This window comes from Acinonyx jubatus, chromosome C1, assembly GCF_027475565.1.
Source record: "Acinonyx jubatus isolate Ajub_Pintada_27869175 chromosome C1, VMU_Ajub_asm_v1.0, whole genome shotgun sequence".
NCBI classification, from domain to species: domain Eukaryota; kingdom Metazoa; phylum Chordata; class Mammalia; order Carnivora; family Felidae; genus Acinonyx; species Acinonyx jubatus.
The window spans coordinates 64876251-64898149 of NC_069381.1; the positions used below are offsets into that span (position 1 = coordinate 64876251).

The window sequence follows — 21899 nt, forward strand, 5'->3', positions numbered from 1 at the left end:
TTCTGTTTACTTGATTAGAATAAATTCATGGACATGGAATTGTTTTTTTTTTCAAGGGGAACTACCTTATAAAGGCTGGTGATGTATTTTACCAAATTGCCCTGCAGAAAGATTGAACCAGGTTGCACATTTCCCTCTCTTTCCCCTCACCCCCAGAAGTTTCACTTACTTTTTATTTATTTATTTTTTAAATTAAAAAAATATTTTAATGTTTATTTTTTTGAGACAGAGAGAGACAGAGCATGAACAGGGGAGGGTCAGAGAGAGAGAGGGAGACACAGAATCTGAAACAGGCTCCAGGATCTGAGCTGTCAGCACAGAGCCTGACGCGGGTCTCAAACTCACGAACTGTGACATCATGACCTGAGCCTAAGTCGGATGCTTAACCGACTGAGCCACCCTCACTTTTTAAATGATGGAATAATACTGTTAGAGAGTGAGCCCTAGAAATAACTACCTTAGAACAGTGGAAGGAGGAGAAATAGTTCAATTTGAAGCTCATGGGGAAGTTCTCATGAATAAAAGTCTGAGTTGGAGAAAAGCCTGAGTTGGGGGAAAGGAGAATGTGAAAGACAAATATAAGTACCTTTGGACTAATAAGGAAATGAAGAATCTGGGAGTTGGAACTCTACATAGCATTCAGATGGGACATAAAGTTCAATTTAGAAAGCAATATTTTTTTTTTTTTTTGGTGAGGATTACTAACATTGCAACAGAATTTTACTTCAGTTAATTTTTTGTGTCAGTGGCACACTATTTTAAACTAGCTTACACAATAGGTAGACTGCATTGCTATGGTGAGCTATAAATGGTGGGCTCTTAATGATAACTTACAAATGAATGATATTTCAAAAGTTTGTAAATCGGGCACTGTCTGCATGTCATTGTTTAAAAAAGAGATCCATTTTTATTTATTCATTTATTTCATTTATTTCATTCATGTTCACATGTCCTGACACACTCCTAACTCTTGGGAACTCTATACCTAACATATCTAAAAGTGGCATCTGATCCAGCAAAAGTATTAACACCAGATTTCTGAAGAGAAGATCTCAGCAACACTTCTGGCAGGCAGAGATAAAGTTGTGGCTGACAGCATATAAGCAGCATATGGATGCCTTCTTGTTGGTGTTGCCTTTCAGGCAGCTGCTCATTAACAGAATGATGTAACTTGATGAGGGCACTTGTTCAAAGTGAGCGAGAACTTCTCCATCCCTGTACTTGTCCCTTTCAACTCCCACCCCTCTCACACCACACTCAGCAACTGCATACACTGGATGAGTTAGTTTGTCCCAGACGTATTGGGGCAGGGTTACTCCGTCTGGCTCCAACTAAGTGAAGGAAAAGATAAATGCATACTATCTACAATAGTACTGGACTTTTATTAGTTCTTTTTTTTTAAGTTTATTTACTTTGAGAGAGAGAGAAAGAGTGGGAGAGGGGCAGAGAGAGAGAGAGAGAGAGAAAGAGAGAGGGAGGGAGAGATGGAATCCCAAGTAGGCTCCATGCTGTCAGTGCAGAGCTTGATGTGGGACTGGATCTCACAAACCGTGGGATTGTGACCTGAGCCCAAATCAAGTCGGACACTTAACCGACTGAGCCACCCAGGTGCCCCGAGATTTTTATTAGTTCTTAAAGTGACTCCAGGACCAGAAAAATCCTAATAGTAACAACTATAATAATGACAATTATAATAATTATGATAATGTTCATATGCAAATGCTAGATATACTTTTTAAGGAACGTATTATGCACCTGACACAATACTAAGTGTTTAAATACATTATTTGAGTTAATCTTAATTACTTATAAATTTTTTTTTAAAATTCTCATTTTACTGATGAGGAAACTAAGACACAGAGAGATTAAGGAATTGTTCAAGGTCACATTGCTAGTAAGTGATAGAACCATGTTTTAAACCCAAGACTACTCAAAAATCTCTATTTCTTTAAAAAAACATGTAAGCTTTTAAAATTTTTAAAAAATAATTTTAAAGGTACTGAAGGGTTTGCAGAATTATTATGGAGAGTTCCTGTATGTCCTTTACTCATTTTCCTCTAATATTTTCTTTTCTTGGGGGAGGAATAGAGAGAGAGAGGGACAGAGAGAATGAGCAAGGGAGAGGCAGAAAGAGAGGGGGACAGAGGATCTGAAGTGGGCTCTGTGCTGTCAGCAGAAAGCCCGATGCAGGGCTCAAACTTAGAACCATGAGACCATGACCTGAGCTGAAGTCAGACGCTTAACTGACTGAGCCACCCAGGTGCCCCAGTTTCTTCTAATATTAACATTTTGCCTTTCCATAGTATAATTATCAAAACTAAGAAAATCACATTAGTACAATATAAAGACTTTATCTGGATCACCAGCTTTTCTACTTATGTCTTTGTTCTGTTCCAGTGTCCAATTCAAGATCCAGCATTATATTATCATGGCAGCCTTCATTGTCATGTCTCCTTGGCCTTTCCTTGTCTTTCGTGACTTGGACAGTTTTGAAGAATTCTTGCATTATTTTGTAGGATACTCATCAATTTGGCTCTGCCTGATAATAAAGCTGATATTCTTCACTGCCAGGCCTGTCAATAAAGATTTATTCCGTTTTCTAGATGAGTATATGATTTTTGCATAATTGGTTTATATTTGTGTGTTTTGATGGACTGTATCATTTTGAGTCCCTGGGATCGTGAGGAGCAAAAGTTTGTATAGGCAGTAGCATCCCCTCCGCTGCTGCTTTTAGAAGGACCTCTGTAGCCAGAATCTCCTACTTGCTTTTCTCCCCAGATGGTGCCTTGGCCACTCAAGGGGCTGGAGGCCTGAGGGGTTGTCCTTGAATGTGCTTACATGTTGGCTGTGGGTGCCTGATTCTCTCTATCTGGTTCAAGTTCCTTCCTGCCCCTCACTGGAGCCAGGAATTAGAACTGAGTTTTAACTGTTCAGACAAGGAATCAATTCTACATTTTTTACCCCAAGACTTCTATAATAGAGGCTGATGAATACAAAGTTAGAAGTGTGCCTTCTTCATGGCTTTGGCAAAGTCACTATTGTCACTGAGCCACGTAGAGAGGAAAGCAACAAGATAAAGCATTCCTGTCAAAAGCTTCAAGCAAGTTGGCAAGGTCATGCCCCATGTATGCAATAGGGAAGTTTGGTTTTCCTTTCTTTTCCTAAAATCCTTGAATGACTTGACATGTCTGTAGAATAATGGCCAAATCCCTTTGGCAAAGAAGTCCTTTCACGATACCCCCAGCTGTCTTCACGGTGCTCTCTTGTGGCCTTTGATTACAGGACTTACATAGCTCCATTTATGCTTTTATGAGGATGAAGTTCCTTCCATTAGAAAAGAAGGGCCTAATAATTCTTCTTGACATCTCTAAATGCCTAGTACTGATTTATAATAGATGCTTTATAAATGCTTCTAGAATGAGTGCGGATCTGCATAGGCTACCTCTTTTGTTATGGAGGTCAGCAGAAATGTAAAGAAGACGTTAAAAGTGCTACTTTAATGATCAACCGAAGAAAGACATGACATTTGATTATCCTGCGTGCCATTTTTTTTTCTATCTGTCTCAGTGGCAAGGCAACCTGACTAGAATTTATCTGCCTTAGTTCCTGAACAATGTGTTACCACAGGAGGATGAGAATCACAGTATGATTTTAGATACTACAGATCTTATCTTGTCCCAGTTGGATGTTAAAATAGCTGTTGGGCAAATCACTTTTCTCCCTCACCTCAGTTGTTTTTGTCCTTGTGAAATGAACAAATTAGGCTACACAATTTTAAGGTTCTTTCCAGTCCCAACCTGGGACTGGATTTTGAATTCCATTCAAAACCCTACACTTGGAACAAAATGCTGAGAATTTTTTTTATTTATTTTTAAAATTTTTTTCTTTTACTGCTAGCTATACCTAGGTTAACCAGATGGCTTAATTGAAAAGTTCATGCATATCCTCCCAAGTGCTTCCTAATGGTATGAAAATGGTATGCCGTTCCAACTGGCAAGATCAATATCAGGATGCCTAAACTGAAGCAGTCCAGGGCTATTGCAATACTTCCCATGTTACTTAACTTTGTTACTCTGACATGCTCAAAGATATTACCAGGTACCTGCAAAGCGGTTCTGGTGCTAACTGCCTGGAGTTATTTCAGATCTCACAGATTAGGGGCACCTTCTCCCTCCAGATTGCCCTCACTTCAGACACTAGCTGCAAGCCTGAGGATTCCCAGGCCCCTTGCTTTTCTGACCAACTGACTACAAAATCAGGAGTACCCACTGCATCTTCAGATATGTTAATTCTCTGGAATGACTCACAGAACTCAGAAAATACTATACTCCTGATTACAGTTTTATTGTGGAGGATACCTCCTTTAATGTGGAGGTACCTATTGCGGAGGTACCTATCATACCTGAAAGGTATGAAGGAGGATACCTTTCATCAGGTTTCATTACCTACCCATGAGTGACTGAATCATTGATCGTGTCCATCTCCAGGAGGTCAGGCTAATTTCTCATGGCTCAAAGCCTCAACCCACCACAGATCTTACTCAACTCAGGAGGGGATTATGTCCTGATAAACCCATTGTAAGTTGAGAAAATTATAAGTCAAAAATGCTTTCATGTGTTTAAAACATTTTTCCTTTTTTTTAAAGTTATTTTACTTGGTTGGGGGGAGGGAGAGAGGAAGAGAGAGAGAGAATGCACAAGTGGAGGAGGAGCAGAGAGAGAGGGAGAGAGTCCTAAACAGGCTCCTCACTGTCAGCGCAGAGCCCAGTGTAGGGCTTGAACTCACGAACCATGAGATCATGACCTGAGCCAAAATTAAGAGTCGGGTGCTTAGCTGACTGACCTATCCAGGCACCCCCAAAATGCTTTAACTATATCTAACCTACTGACCATGATAACTTAGCCTAGCCTACCCTAAACATGCTCAGGACAATTACATTAGCCTATAGTTGGGCAAAATTATCTAACATACGACCTATTTTATAATTGCCTTCAATACCTCCTGTAGTTTATTGAATACTGTACTGAAATTAAAAAAAAATAGAGCAGTTGTATGGAACAGAAGGGTGATAAGTGTATTATTTTGTTTACCCTGGTGGTTGAGTGGCTGACTGGGAGCTTTGGCTCACTGCCATGTGCTGCGCAGCATCACAAGAGAGGATCATACCGCATATGGCTAGCTTGGGAAAAGATCAAAATTCAGAATTTGAAATACCGTTTCTACCGAATGTGTACAGCTTTTGTATTATTGTAAAGTTGAAAAATCATGAGTTGGACCATCATAATTTAGGGACCATCTGTAACTACATGAGGGGTCTTTCCAGCATGGCCTGCCCTCATCCTGAAATTATCTAGGTGTCTACCAGGAATCACCTAATGAGCATAAACACCCATGATTCCAGGGGTCCACCATGAATAGTAAAGACATACCCACCATTTAGGAAATTCCAAGGGTTTAGAGGCTCCCTCCCAAGAATCAGGGACAATGGCCAGCCAAATTCTTTATTATACCACAGTACTAAAAGCAGTATAACAATATTTTGTTTGTTGCTTTAGAATCTTAGAAACTGTTCCAATTCAATAGTTGTAAATTGGAAGCAGTCTTCTGAAATTGGTGGTATGCTTATATAATAATTCTTCACATAATAATTATACCAAGGAGACGTGGTTTGTTACTGTGATTAATTTATACCAGATGAACAGTATGTCTTTAAAAAACAAAAACAAACAAATTAAAAAAAACCCACCCAGGTCCTGATCTGTACTACAAGAACTATACATAATTTAAGTTATTCTTTGGAACTAGAACATTATTGCTAGACCTGTATTTGAAAGTGATATCCTATTCAAGTGACAGAAAATTGAAGACAAACTGATACTTTTTTTTCTGAGAGGCTACTGAAGTATAGGGTTAATGTAGCAACAAGCCAACACTATACTGAGATCCTAGGACGCAGGAGCATTCCTGAACCTCCTCTATGGGCATGACTCATTTCTAGAGATAGTCTTACATGAGATGATTGAATCCTACTAGACATGTGCTGGCACTTTTGCCTTTTGCTTTGTTTGGTGTCATTTGTCAGCAGGAATGATGCAGATGTGAGGTATAAATTGACATGTATAACTTGTATAAGCCAAACACCCCATTTGCCACAGATATCTAGGGTCCCAAACAGTTTTACGTACAGATCTTCCTGAACAGCGTGGTGCAGGGCAAGAACACCAGTGATTTTATTGGAATGAAGCCAAGTCATGTGCTTTTTATAATAGAGGTCCTCAGGATTGGACGAATAAAAAGAATGAGATCACCACATATATAATTGGTGAGCAAGCTACAAGTGAGGCAGTAAACAATATCTTAGTCAGTAGCACAGCATGGAAATATTCATGACAGGCATTGTGATCTGTGAGAGGAACAGGAATGAGGTGCCTTCAGTGAAGCAAAAGTTTGGGGTCAGTAGTGAATTAGGAAACATTTCATGGATGGGTTACAGTAACACATTAAAGGGGATAGAATGCACTTGTGCTCATGGAAGAAATAACCAGGACTTATCCATAAAATAGATGGTGGACTCAATCTACTTCATAAAAGCCAGGTCTGGCAGGACTGTGAATCCCTTGTTAAGGATAAATGATAGCATGGCTGATGTGTCCTTTCTCGCAGACCACTTTGACACATTCTCAAAAGTTTTCTTACACTTTCATACAAGCCATAGTCTTCAGCTACAGAGGCAGCTGATATACAGATTTTTACTAGCAACTGTGAACTTTTAGGCAATCAGTAATTTTTTTTTCCAGAAAGATCAGCTCAACCTAATGACTGTATATTCTGCATTGTAAAATGGTTCTTTTTATTTAAAAGTTGAGTTTTTGTGATTTCTGAAAAAGCAATGGGAATCTTTATTTAGAAATTTAAATGTCATAAAGGCAGTAAGCTTTCATATTTTAGTAAGTTTGATTTTTAGACAATGATTGCTGGTCCCTCAGTACTAACTGTAACTAACAAAAGAATTTAGTGAAATTTATTATTATTATTATTATTATTATACTGATAAAGCAGTAAATGATTGACTTTTTGAAGTCTTAGGGAAGTAACGATTAATGAAATGTAAAAATGTCATCATAATTGCATCCTTGAAATCATACCAAAGATATACATCAGTGACATACTTATGCTAAACTTTCAAGGCCCGATTTTACCACTTTAAATAACTTAGTCTCTTACCAGAATAGATAAGTAAGTAAATAAGTAAAATAAAATGAATTTAAAAAGATCTCCCTTAGGGGCACCTGGGTGGCTCAGTCCGTTAAGCGTCCAACTCTTAGTTTTGGCTCAGGTCATGATCTCGTGGTTGGTGAGTTCAAGCCCTGCATTGGGCTCTGTGCTGACAGTGTGGAGCCTGCTTGGGATTCTCCCTCTCCCTCTCTCTCTGCCCCTCCCCTACTCTCTGTCTCAAATAAATAAACTTAAAAAAATTTTTTTTTGAAAGATCTCCCCTCACTCTCACTTAAGACCCCACAACTCATTAAATCTGTCCTCTATTGGATGTTGAACATAACGGTATCATGAACATTATGAATGTTAGCTATTCATTTATAATGGTGGTGTAGCCACTGAAGTAAATTGGAATAGCTTTGTGCGTTATAGAGAAAGTTGTATGCCAATTAATAATTAGTCACCCACTATGTGCCCCGCAGGTGTAAAAATAATCATGTACCTCCATGGACCCTAAAATTTCTAATTTATTTATTTCTTTATTTGGTATTTATTGAGTGCCTGTTATGTACCAAGTATTGAGTGTGGCTCTGGGGATAAAGAAGTCCACAAGACAGATTAAATCTTTCTCTTTCTGGGGTAGATGGAGCTGTAGTATCTGCTTCTGAGACAGTTGAAGAATAGACAATGGATACCTTTTTATTTTTAAAAGCACACTCATTTCATTAAAAATTGTCATTAACTTGCAAATTATGGTCCTAGAACTTAGAGTGCGTCAGAAAATCTTTCTGAACTTCTGTAATAATAAACTAACTTTGCCAGTTGGAAACATCTCTTTGGAAAAACATGGTATGCTTCAGAGCAGACATTTGCTGAATCACCTTACTGCTACAGTCTGCATTTGCTATTGAAACAGTTTTGCCAACAGTCAGAGTAGTTTTTCATTCCTGAAACAGTGTGTCTCCAATACTACCACTAATTTCCAACTAGTCTTTTCTCTTTAACTCACACATTAGTTGCTAATAATTACTCTAGTTATGACATTTTAGATAAAAAATTCTTGATTAGGATGAAAATGTCTTAAGTGTCTATCATTGCCAATGTTTAAAGCATAATCCACCTGTGGTACATGACCCTACCTGTCACTTACATCTGTTGTTATGGGCATAAGAGATTTGGAGCAAAGTATTTAATAGCAAATGTTCCTGATTTTCACAAAAGATATTAGTGAAATGCATTAATAGAAACACTGAGTGAGAGAGTGCTAGAATTGTAGCAGGATTCTCACACAGAGAGTCATGACACTGAGGCTTTTTAATTTCCAGGAAGCAACTTCATTCATGCCAGCACCGCTTAGTTGTGTTCATACCCGAAAAACTGAGCACCAAACGTTACATGGCATAGTTTTTTATACATTTTCTGTTTCTTTGTCTCACATATGTGGTAACACACACAAACATGTAGTCTGATTAAGTAGTCTCAGTTTATAAGGTCCTGAGGGATGTTGTCACGTAGGCACCTAGCCACTTTACCTTGAAGTTTTCTCTCCCTTTTTTTCCTCTCCTTAGGGAGGGGTCCCTACCACAGAATCAGCTAGAAAGAACACTAGATATGGACAGAAAGAGATAGGAACCTAGTGAGTTCAAAATGAGATCTGTGAATGCGAAGGAGACCAACACGTTCATCCTCACTCACCATCTGCAGCTCTTCAAATCCTGACCCTATCACATTTTAGTGCCATGACCTTGGGCAAGTTACTATACTTCTCCATGCTTCAGCTCCTTCATCTTCATATAGAGATAACACTGTTTTCTTCAAGGACTGGCAACAGGATTAAATATGATAATAGATGCAAAATATGTTTAGACAGTGCCTGGAACATAGTAAGTACTCATAAGTGTTTGTTGTTATTTTCTTTTTATCATCTTGTTCATAAATGTATCATACAATTATTGGTTTCATTACTGGAAATGGTTTATTAAAGATCATAAGTTTTGAAGCCAGATAGACTTGGGTTTAACATTTTTTTAAATGTTTACTTATTTATTTTTGAGAGAGAGAGAAAGAGAGACAGACAGATGGAGCATAAGCAGGGGAGTGGAGAGAGAGGGAGACATAGAATCCCAAGCAGGCTCCAGGCTCTAGCTGTCAGGACAGAGCCCGATGAGGACATGAACCCGTGAACTGCGAGATCATGACTTGAGCTGAAGTCGAACGTTTAACCAACTGAGCCACCCCGGTGCCCCCGACTTCGGTTTAAATCCTGCCTCTTCCACCAACCAGCAGTGTGAACTTGGCAAGTTAATGTCTCTCTGATTTTGTCTTCTTATCTGGACTAGTTTTGTGAGGATGAAATAGTTAAAATATATAAAGTGCCAACAGGACTTTTCCTTTCCCTTTCTCTCCTTTCTTGTAGACACGTTGGGGAAAAGGAATCCCATCATTCCTACGGCACCTAAGTCACTCCAGTGGACTAGTTTGGTCTTCCTGCAGCCCCCTGTGGCTGGAGCTGTCAATGGCCAGCTGTATGTGGGCCAAAGCCTCTCTCAAGTTAGATCAAACTCATTGATTAGTCAGTGAGTTTGATTTAACAGCTGATGCAGGAGGTGCAGGGATGGCAGAAGCCCTTTAGTCAGGACCTCTAAGACAGAGAAGTCTCTGGTGTAGCATTTTGAATGTACCCCCTTGCCCTTACCCAGGCCCCCAAACTCTCCTGGGGTCTGGCCAAGGTGGGAATCTCTGCATCCGCCCTGCTTCTTTACCCTCTGCAATGATTCTCAATTTGACCAGAGGACGAGGGACATTTCTCTGAACTGTAAAGGCTTCTGGGGGGAATGTTTGGTTAATCCCCTGAAAAAAATAAAAAATTTGGGGCTCCTGGGTGGCTCAGTAGGTTAAGTGTTCAACTCTTGATTTTGGTCTGGTCATGATCTCCTGGTTCTTGAGTTCGAGGCCTGCATTGGGCTCTGTGCTGATGGTGTGGAGCCTGCTTGGGATTCTCTGTCTCCCTCTCCCTCTGCCCTTCCCCACTCACGCTCTCTCTCAACATAAACATTAAAATAATTAAAAATTTAATTTTTAAAAAAAATTTTATTTATTTTTGAGAGAGAGACAGAGCATGAGTCTGGGAGGGCCTGAGAGAGAGAGGGAGACACAGAATCTGAAACAGGCTCCAAGCTCTGAGCTGTCAGGACAGAGCCTGATGAGGGGCTCGAACTCATGGACCGTGGGATCATGAACTGAGCTGAAGTCGGACGCTTAACCGACTGAGCCACCCAAGTGCCCCAAAATAATTAAAAATTTAAAACTAACTTTAATTGTACCAGGTTCTTTTAGTCTTAAATACATGGGTGCTCTGGGTAAGCTATAGACGAATGGTTAGAGAGCCTGAGGCATTCTTTGAGACACAAGTCCACATAAGCTTTCATTTACTTCTCTTATTTTTCAGTAAATCCTTGACTTCTTGGATCTGGGACTGCCTGACCTACTTTCTGCTTAACCCTCCAAAATTCTGTGCTCAGAATTACCTGTTTTTTCTTGTCTTTCTCATCTCAACTGTGGGAGTCTTTTCCCCAATTATCCTGTCAAAAGTAGAGGAGAAGGATTTGAGAAAGTTAAAGATACAAGGCATTTACAATATAATTGAAGGGCTATTATGCTGACTTGATTTGGTTATATTTTACACATGGTACCAGTGGGATGGTGAGAGCATAATGGGAATGTAGAATGAGAGAGTACAAGCCATAGAGTGATTTAGGAAAGACTTCCCAGAGAAGATTGGATAGGAAAGGTGGGAGATTTAGACAGGTCCTGCCTGGTGAGGAAAGGACAGGGAAAATGACCTGTTGTGGCATTTATGAAATATTTGACAAATAAAATGAACAAGTTGAAATAAGATAACTGAATAATTAAATTGTGTCTGGAGGATAAGTTAGGAACGTACAACATAATGGTCTGGTTTTTAAGTGATCAGACACCGGACAAGAGAGGGCAGGTGTCGGTTTGAGAGACATCATGCTAGTGGATCAAAGAGCATATACAGAGGTCCTACCAAGGGGTTGACATCTGAAGCTCCAGAACTGGGTATTATACCACAAAACAAATCCATTAAGATAGCCACAGATATGTGCTATAACTGTGCATATTTATGTCTAAATATTTATTTATTTGATTTGATTTAATTATTTATTTTTTTAAATACACATAAAAATTAGCATATAATGAAACAATGATTTCAGGAGTAGATTCCTTAGTGCCTCTTACCCCTTTAGCTCATCCCCCTCTCACAATCCCTCCAGTAACCCTCAGTTTGTTCTCCACATTTATGAGTCTCTTCTGTTTTGTACCCCTCCCTGTTTTTATATTATTTTTGTTTCCCTTCCCTTATGTTCATCTGTTTTGTCCCTTAAAGTCCTCATATGAATTAAGTCATATGATTTTTGTCTTTCTCTGACTGACTAACTTCACTTAGCCTAATACTCTCCAGTTCCATTCACGTTGTTGCAAATGGCAAGATTTCATTCTTTTTGATTGCCGAGTAGTACTCCATTGTATATATATACCACATCTTCTTTATCCATTCATCCATTGATTTTTTTTTGAGGAACCTCCATACTGTTTTCCAGAGTGGCTGCACCAGCTTGCATTCCCACCAACAATGCAAAAGAGATCCTCTTTCCTCTCATCCTCGCCAACATCTGTTGTTGCCTGAGTTGTTCATGTTAGCCATTCTGACAGCTGTGAGGTGGTATCTCATTGTGGTTTTGATTTGTGTTTCCCTGATGATGAGTGAGGTTGAGCATTTTTTCATGTGTTGGTTGGCCATCTGGATTTCTTCTTTGGAGAAGTGTCTATTTATGTCTTTTGCCCTTTCTTCACTGGATTATTTGTTTTTTTGGGTGTTGAGTTTGATATATTCTTTCTAGATTTTGGATACTAACCCTTTATTTGATATGTCATTTGCAAATATCTTCTCCCATTCTGTTGGTTGCCTTTAGTTTTGCTGATTGTTTCCTTTGCTGCGCAGAAGCCTTTCATTTTGATGAGGTCCCAGTAGTTCATTTTTGCTTTTGTTTCCCTTGCCTCTAGAGACGTGTTGAGTAAGAAATTGCTGCGGGAAAGATCAAAGAGGTTTTGCCTGCTTTCTCCTCAAGGAATTTGATGGCTTCCTGTCTTACATTGAGGTCTTTCATCCATTTTCAGTTTATTTTTGGGTATGGTGTAAGAAAGTGATCTAGGTTCATTCTTCTGCATGTCGCTGTCCAGTTTTCCCAGCACCACTTGCTGAAGAGACTGTCTTTATTCCATTGGATATTCTTTCCTGCTTTGTCAAAGATTAGCTGCCCATACGTTTGTGGGTCCATTTCTGGGTTCTCTATTGTGTTCCATTGATCTGAGTGTCTGTTCTTGTGCCAGTACCATACTGTCTTGATGATTACAGCTTTGTAGTATAGCTTGAAGTCCGGGATTGTGATGCCTCTTGCTTTGGTTTTCTTTTTTCAAGATTGCTTTGGCTATTCAGGGTCTTTTCTGGTTCCATACAAATTTTAGGATTATTTGTCCTAGCTCTGTGAAGAATGCCGGTGTTACTTTGATAGGGATTGCATTGAATATGTAGATTGCTTTGGGTAGTATTGACATTTTAACAATATTTGTTCTTCCTATCCAGGAGTATGGAATCTTTTTCCATTTTTTTTTTGTGTCTTCTTCAATTTCTTTCATAAGCTTTCTATAGTTTTCTATAGTGTATAGATTTTCACCTCTTTGGTTAGATTTATTCCTAGGTATTTTATGGGTTTTGGTGCAACTATAAATAGGAATTGATAAACCACTAGCCAGTTTTATCAAAAAGAAAAAGGAAAGGACCCAAATAAATAAAATCAAGAATCAAAGAGGAGAGATCACAACGAACACAACAGAAATAAAAACAATAATAAGAGAATATTATGAGCAATTATGTGCCAATAAAATGGGTAATCTGGAAGAAATAGACAAATTCCTAGAAACATATACACTACCAAAACTGAAACAGGAAGAAATAGAAAATTTGAACAGACCCATAACCAGTAAGGCAATCGAATTAGTAATCAAAAATCTGCCAAAAAACAAGAGTGCAGGGCCAGATGGCTTTCTAGGGGAATTCTACCAAACATTTAAGGAAGAGTTAACAACTATTCTCTTGAAACTGTTCCAAAAAATAGAAATGGAAGGAAAACTTCCAAACTCTTTTTATGAAGCCAGCATTACCTTGATTGCAAAACCAGACAGAGACCCCACTAAAAAGGAGAACTATAGACCAATTTCCCTGATAAACATGGATGCAAAAATCCTCAACAATATATTAGCTAACTGGATCCAACAATACATTAAAAAAATTATTCACCATGACCAAGTGGGATTTATACCTGGGATGTAGGGCTGGTTCAACATCCACAAAACAACATGATTCATCACATCAATAAAAGAAAGGACAAGAACCATGTGATCCTCTCAATAGATGCAGAGAAAGCATTTGACAAAATACAGCATCCTTTCTTGATAAAAACCCTCAAGAAAATAGGGATTGAAGGAGCATACCTTGAGATCATAAAAGCCATATATGAGTGACCCAACGCTAATATCATCCTCAATGGGGAAAAACTGAGAGCTTTCCCCCATGTCTAAATATTTATACATCCTTACATATAAGCCTGAATAATTTGGAAGCAAGCAGGGAAATATGATGGTTGTCTTGCTCCACATATTCATTAGGAGTACTTTTAGTAAGTAAGAAGCTTGTTTCCTGTAATGAGCCAGGATCTGTTCACAAGGGGAAGCTGGCTGACATAATCCTGGAGGCACAGATAGGAGTGGTTTCTCCAGATTTCAAGAAGCGATTGTTCCCCTGAGCTCTGTACTTGTCGGACTATATAAGAAAGTGTTAATTTTACTTCCAACCAGTGCATTTTTTTAAAAGGGAGGTTGAGAAACTCAGGTATAAGAGGTGGATAGCCAGGCATTTGCAAGCCATGTTGTATGAGGAGCAGTAGAAGAAATGGAGAAATAGATAAAAGTGTTATTTATAAAAGTTGTGAAAAGCTGACAGCACTTATCCTATGGTGCTCTGGAAACCAAACCTAGAATACATAAATTTCAGCTCATGATAATAGAGAATGTTCATCAACTCACACAGTTTAAATGGAAGAGATTCTCTCATGAGTAGGGGTGAGTCTTCTCCACCAGATGCTTAAAGACACCTGCAAGGAATTTCCACTTTATACAGAGGATTGGACTAGATGAAGGAAGGTTTCCTGCTGTCTCTAAGATTTTGTGATTCTGTCTTCTCATGTGAAGTGATGTAGACAGTTCTGTGTATATAATAAGCAAAGCAGATTTTGTTTGCCTTTGCTCTTAGAATCCCTTCAGTGACATTCCTGCTTTTCTTTCTGAAGTATGAACTTGCGTCTTGGTGTTAGTGATCCCGTGAACACGTAATTGTGCCCTCTACATTATCTCTAGCTTTGGGCCAAGAATTTTGAATGGAATTCCCTGGACCCCTCTGACTAGGTGACATCAATCTGGAATCTTGTTTACCAGCCTCTGCCTTGTCATCCTTGTCCTATCTCAGGGGCAAGGTGTGTATATCTGTGTTAATCTGAAGGGAGAAAGAGGACTTCTTAAGGCTTTTTTTATGGTTGGAGCAGGGCCTTAATTCAGCATTGTTTTCTCCTATCCCCACCACTGCCTCAAGGTGGGTGAGGATGTTGGCAGAAGAAGTGGCAGGAACAAGGCCAGGAAAGGCACTTTTCTTGATGCTGAAACAGATTCTAATGGCGTCCTTTCCTTGGCGTGGTTGCTGTGAGGTCTCTGTTCCTTCAGGCAAGTGCCTTCCTGAGTGTGTCCCAGTCCTGAGGAGGCTTTGTCTACTCTTCCTGGGTGAAGTTTGGTCAGAGGATTGAGCCAGTAAGCTGCAGAGCCTGGAGGTAGTAATTAGGAAGACAGGCCTTGGACAGGCTTTTATTCAGGCTCTGACGCTTACCATGGTTGGGTCTCTTATCTTGCCGGACCATACTTTCCTTATCTGTAAGATGCAGATAACAATACACAGGTCACAGGGTTGTTAGGAAGATGATATGACCTGTATATCAAAAGAGCTTTCCTAGCACAGGGAAATACTCAGTTTTAGTTTCTGTTGTTAGTATTCATGGCTATGTCTCTCACTTCTAGGTGGCATGTTCTGGTTTAGAGGAGACTTTGTGTCTTTCCCATGATCCAGGATCCCATAACTGCTGGAATGACCAGTCCTTATGGACTAGTGCCAGCCTGGGTTTTGATAATGGTCAAGTTCTATGAAAGGTCTGCAGTTTGTAATAAGGATGTTCTTTTAACTGGGTAGTTGGTTTTCATTCAGTTATGAATAATTTACTTTTATTGTAACTCAGTACAATCTCTTTGGTCTCTAGAGCATATCTTTTGATTGTATTTATTTTACATTTTCTTTTTTTTTACTTAAAATTTTTTTAATGTTTATTTATTTTTGAGAGAGAGACAGAGAGAGAGAGAGGCAGAGAGAGAGGGAGGCAGAATCTGAAGCAGGCTCCAGGCTCCAAGGTGTCAGCACAGAGCCCATCTTGGGGCTCAAACCCATGAACTGTGAGATCATGACCTGCACCAAAGTCAGATGCTTAACTGACTGAGCCACTCAGGCCCCTATTTTACATTTTCTATATTTTTTCTTAAAGACATGATCACCTGTGACATAACTGATATATAAATTTTATTTATTTTAAATTTTGTGATATTTGGTGTTTTGGGATAAATGACTGTTTTATTCCCTTAAAAAGTATCAGAAGAAGAAATTACAGCATTCTTTTGTGAGTACTAACAGCCAAGGACGACATGGACAGTTATACCTCGGGCGTCTGGTATAAATCTTCCCACTAACAGATTTAAAAAATGATGCAGACCTTGGAGAAGAGACTGCAGTAGCAAATGAAAATACATGGGTTCTACAACTGAATCTTCTTTAGAAAGATGAGCTTTTGGATTTTTCAGGTAGCACACCTTTTTTTTTTTTTGGTCTCTGTGTACTGTTTAGTTAAAATTTTTTCCCATTGCTCATTTTACACATCATTTCTTCAGCTGATGTGAAGGAGCAAGGATGCATGTGAAGTATTATGGGTATTATGGTTGGGATTGCACCCATTCCAAAGGGGGCAATATCTATACAGCACTCCCTCTTCTCTCATTTGTTTACAACTTTGTAAGTCTTTAGGCAGGCGCAAGAATGTGCTGTTGACTGGGTCTTTGGTTAATCTTCTTCTTTTTTTACATTTACTTATTTATTTTGAGAAAGAGAGAGAGAGAAAGAGAGAGAGAAGGGGAGAAGCAGAGAGAGAGGGAGAGAAAGATAATTCCAAGGAGGCTCCACACTATCAGCCTGGAGCCTGACTCAGGGCTCGAATTCATGAATCATGAGCTCATGACCTGAGCTGAGGCCAAGAGCCAGACGCTCAACCAACCGAGCCATCCAGGTGCCCCTTGTTAATCTTCTGTCAACAAATTAAGTAAAAAATAAAAATTTAATCTGCACAAATGTTTGTATTTTGCAGCACTGATCTGTACTTTGGGGGTGGCAACATTTTGTAGCTGTTCTACAGTTGGGGTATAAGAAATACCATACGCTTTTGTCCTCTCCCTATTGTAGTATTCTAGTTTTACTTATCTCTAAATCATCTACCATGTGCAAAATACTGTTTAAAAAATTTCAATGAGCAGTCTATAAATGGGAAATGACTGAAATATTGCTACCTTCTATATTTAATGGTGTAAAAGTTTACATGGTGTAAATTTAAGTATGGAAAAAATTCATAGTTGTAAAGAAGTATCCTGTTAGAGCCTCTATGTTTCTGTTTCTGACAGTTTTTTTAAACCTATTTTTCTAGATTTGCAGAAGAGTAGTTTGTTTGTTTTTTTCCCTGAAGGCTCTTGTAGTCACTATTGTAGAGATACAATACTATTCTAGTTCCAGAATAAATGCTATCTGGTTAAATCACCACAAATATATTTAACTCTAAAAGTCACCCGTTAAGTTGAGACAGATTCAGTAACTTATATGATTTTCCTTTTCCAAAATTGCCATTACAATGGAATTAAATGGAATTTCTCCTTTGAAGATACTCTTAGGTGCTGTGGCACTTAAAAGTCCATTATCTTTACCTAGTTCTTTATAGTCACTAGTCATCCAAATAACATAAGCTAAACTTCTCAAACATGGAGATAGAATGGACTGGTCCATTGGTAAAGCTTACAGATGGAACTTTTTTTTGTCATCCAATAAGGCTGGATTGTAATTGCATATTCACACCTATCCCCTATCTCTGTGGTTATTGAAGTGCCAGACCTAAAGATCAGTGTTTGGTTGATAATATTATAAGGGACAGTAACTTGTAATCAGTGGATTGTACTTCTGTATACACTATCATTCCCCAAAGAAACTGTCCCTGAACTGGTGTTCTGTGATGACAGAAAGGACGGAAGTTATGGTCTGCTTCTTGGAATAAGATAATTACGTGTGAAAACACCTGCTTCAAGGACTAGATGAGAACCCTGTATAATTGTCATAGACATTGTTCATATGCAAATAGATGATAAAATTCTAGAAAATGGTTTGCTGTAGAAAGAAGTTGGATATCCCACCAGAAATGGTTTTGATTATGTATTCATTTAAATTTCCTTAAAAACTAGTGACAAAGAAAATTTTGACAAACTGCAGCAGAATCACCATGAATTCAAAATTAGTCAAGTATGAATAACTACAGTTGTGGTATACTGGGAAGATTGCAAAATGTTATCATTTCCAATGACCGCATCTGAGCTCACATGTCAGTAAATAGCCCTGCCTATGGCATCTTTTACATGCCTGTATTACACTACGACATTATAATGTCTGCTTTCTCGTTGGGCTCTCCTCATAGGGACATCCTTCATTTAATGCATTCAACAAATACCGACTGCCCTACTGTATGGCAGGTGCTGGGGATACAACAGAGAACCAACCAAAGAAAAATATCTGCTTTCTAGAAGATTTCATTTTGGTGTGAGAGACAGAAGTAAAAACTAGATTCATAAGCAAAATATATGTTAGATGGGATTTCTCTATAAATATTCATCTCTGCATCACTACTATCTAGCACAATACCTGGACATAGGAAACACTCAAAAGCTAATCCCTGCTAGATGGATTTATTTATTTAAAAAAACTGAGATAAAACTGACATATAATATTATATTGGTTTCAGGTTTACAACATAATGATTTGATATTTGTGTATATTGCAAAATGATCACCACAATAAGTCTAGTTAAGATCACCACAAAATTCCCTCACCTGTGGCAAGCACTGGTCTGTTCTCTGTACCTGTGAGTTAGTTTTTATTGTTGTTGTTGCTGTTGTTTGTTTGTTTGTTTTAAATTCCATATATATGTGAGATCTAGATTAATTTACTTTTATGATTGCTCAGAGGAAAGGAAGCATGATTTTTGAATTTACCATTGCTTTTAATTGTGAACAGCCACTGGGGTCCTGATAGTGGCCCAAAGATACATAGACTTACAGTAGAGGATGATAAAATAGCTTCCAGAATAAAACTGTTATCTATGAGTAAATAGCCTGGCATATTTATTAATTTCGGTGACCTTAACAATTCATATAATTGTATTACATGGTCCAAATGAATGGATGATTTATTCCACCATCTATCTATTTTGGTTTTTGCAACCAGCAGTGAACATAATCCCTCCCCCCATATACTTCTTTGACTTCATTATTTGTCTTTCATCTTAGTGTGGAGTGTTTAGAGGGATCATGTTACTCAGTTGGTTTTCCCATAGAATATGCAAACACTTGGCCCTGTCCATTTCTCAGAATTCTAATCATTAGTCAAGATGAACATGTCAAGGTTCAAAGGAAGATATTTTAGAAAAATAACACATAATATTCCTCTAGTTCCATGTGATGGATAGCACTTGGAAATTAGATGGAAGGCGGAGTGTGTAATGAGAATCTAATCTGTACACAGCTCTCTGGAATTCAGGTTTGGGTGGGCTGACCAGAGAAGAAGTCTTTCAAGGATTATGAGGTGACTATTGACAGACACAGCCCAGGGAACATGGCATACTTCCTCATTCACTTCCCAGCCCCCACACTTCTCCTGTCAGGGTCATCAGGTCTTGCCCTATTCAGGCAGTTCTGTGGCACCTCATTCACATACACACAGACATACATAAATAATCCACATAAGTTCTGATTCTTTAGTACAAGAGTATATTTCAACTAATTACTTGGAAAATGCATGAATTACAAAAGCAATGCATGATCTACCTAAAATATTAGTAAATTAGTGCTTAACCGAAGGCAAAAATCAAAATTATCTGTAATTCTACTGTCTAGATATAACCAATTGAAATACTGATATGCACCCTAGTCTTTTTTCTACACTTTTGCAAAATTACATATTTGGTTTTGTTTTTTTTTCCTCCAAAATTGGGATTACTTAGTTGATACAGTTTAGTAACTTGCTTTTTAAAAAGTTAACTCTGGATCACAAACATTAATGCTTACATATTTTTCCATTACATAAAATTACCATAATTTAGCTTTTGTGGGTTACTTAGGTTGTCCTGAATTTTCAATAATATGTTAATAAATATATTAATATACTTCCGCCAGCCGAGGACACAATGTCTTTGCACAGCTGGTGACCACACTGCAAGGAGAGAGGAGAGTTCGAGAAGCACGTGTCATGTTATTCAGGTGTTTTTAATTTGAATGTCTCTAAACAAGGCCCAGCTGTTCTAGGCAATTACATGAAGCATCTTTGTTCCCAACTTTGTTCCCAGTGTCTTGTCTGGGCTCTGAGATTCCTAAGAACATATCTAATCATTAATAGAAAATACATTCATTTAATACTCACAAGGCAAGAGAAATACTTATTCATCCCTGAGCCAACTCCCCATCTCCCAAACCCCAGCAAATAGATTGCAAATTCCGTGGGAGGCAGGCACACGTCTACTTGTATGCCACTCCATCCTTGCCTGGCCCATAGCAGATAATCAATAAATATTTGATTAGTAAAGAAAAAATATAAAGTGAAAATATCTCAATCCAACTACCTGAGTCTTGGCCCTGCTTTCTTCTAAGAGGAACTAGGCTCATAAAGGTTTATTTGTTCTATGCTGTTGGATAACTTGGGGAACAGTGACATAAGAGCCTATACTTGACCCAGGTACTTATTGGATGAGGATTTTTATTTTTATTTTTTTTCTTTTTATTTCCAATTTTTTTTCAATCTTTTTACTTTTGAGAGAGAGACAGAGACAGAGTTAGAGTGGGGAAGGGATAGGGAGAGAGAGGGAGACACATATATGAAGGAGGCTCCAGGCTCTGAGCTGTCAGCACAGAGCTGGATGAGGGGCCTGAACTCATGAACTGTGAGATCATGACCTAACCCTAATCCTAACCCTAAACCTTAACCCTAACCCAAAGTCAGGCGCTTAACCAACTGAGTCACCCAGACATCCCAAGGACTGTGATTTTTTTTTTCTATGTTGAAACTTGGTTGGCCTTATTTAGCTACAGAATGGTTAGGTCTAACGTTTGATACATTATTCCCCTAGGAAATGAACCCAGAATGAAAGAGCCATTTCCCAAGGAATTAGCATGGAATGCAAGATCCTGTTCCTTTGAGTGACAATAAAGCATTTTGGAATCCTTCACTAGTGGATGCTGTTGTATTAAAACTTCCAGAAACATTTAAGCCTCAAAATATTAGTTGGTTATGATGGATGATCACATATTTTGCTGTACTTCTAGAAATAGCCTCAATGAATAGAAAATAATACAATTTTATTCATTCTAATACTGAGTACGTTCTAGGTGTCAGCTTTTGTACTGGATATTAGAAAAAAAAGAAGAGATGTTTACAGATAATAGAGACAAATGCATGACTATCACACAGTGTGGTAAGAAATATAATTGGCTATGGACAGGGGGTTGTGATAGCACAGAAAGAAGGAGCAACTCATCTTGGAGCTAATTCATCTTGGTAAAGTTGGGGAAAATGTCATGGAGATGAGCTCATTTTCCATGGGGCTTGAAGGATGGATTGGAGTTTATCAGGCAGAGAAAGGGGACATAGGAGTTTAAAATAGAGTTGCACAAGCCAAAGCTCAGAAGGGCAGGGTGCTCCTGGGACAGGTGAGGACTTCACAGCAGTTGGAGCATAGCATATAAAATTGCAGCAGACTTCAGATGTATCGTCAAGGAGCCAGCCAGATAAGGAGTTTGTACTTTGTTGTGTAGGTAATGAAGGTTTGGATGAGGCACGTTCATCCTTCAACCATTCATATCAGGCCAAATTAAGACATTTCTTTCTGATAATGGTCCATTAAGAAGACAAGAAAGATGATTTTCTTTTCATTTGGGTTTTAGGCTTTGTTATACCCTCTCTTAATGCTGGTGGTGTAGTGGTCTGACCCTCCCTTAATTTTTCAGTTTCACCTTTGCTTCATTTTCTTTCTTTCTTTCTTTCTTTCTTTCTTTCTTTCTTTCTTTCTTTCTTTCTTTCTTTTTCTTTCTTTCCTTCCTTCCTTCCTTCCTTCCTTCCTTCCTTCCTTCCTTCCTCCCTCCCTTCTTTTTCTTTCTTT

General features: G+C 38.6%; 1 protein-coding gene across 4 annotated transcripts in view; it reads left to right on the forward strand.

Annotated features, from left to right (window-relative positions):
- Nucleotides 1-21899, forward strand: part of PTGFR (prostaglandin F receptor) — a 280923-nt gene that overhangs the window by 254135 nt on the left and 4889 nt on the right. The window lies entirely within an intron of this gene.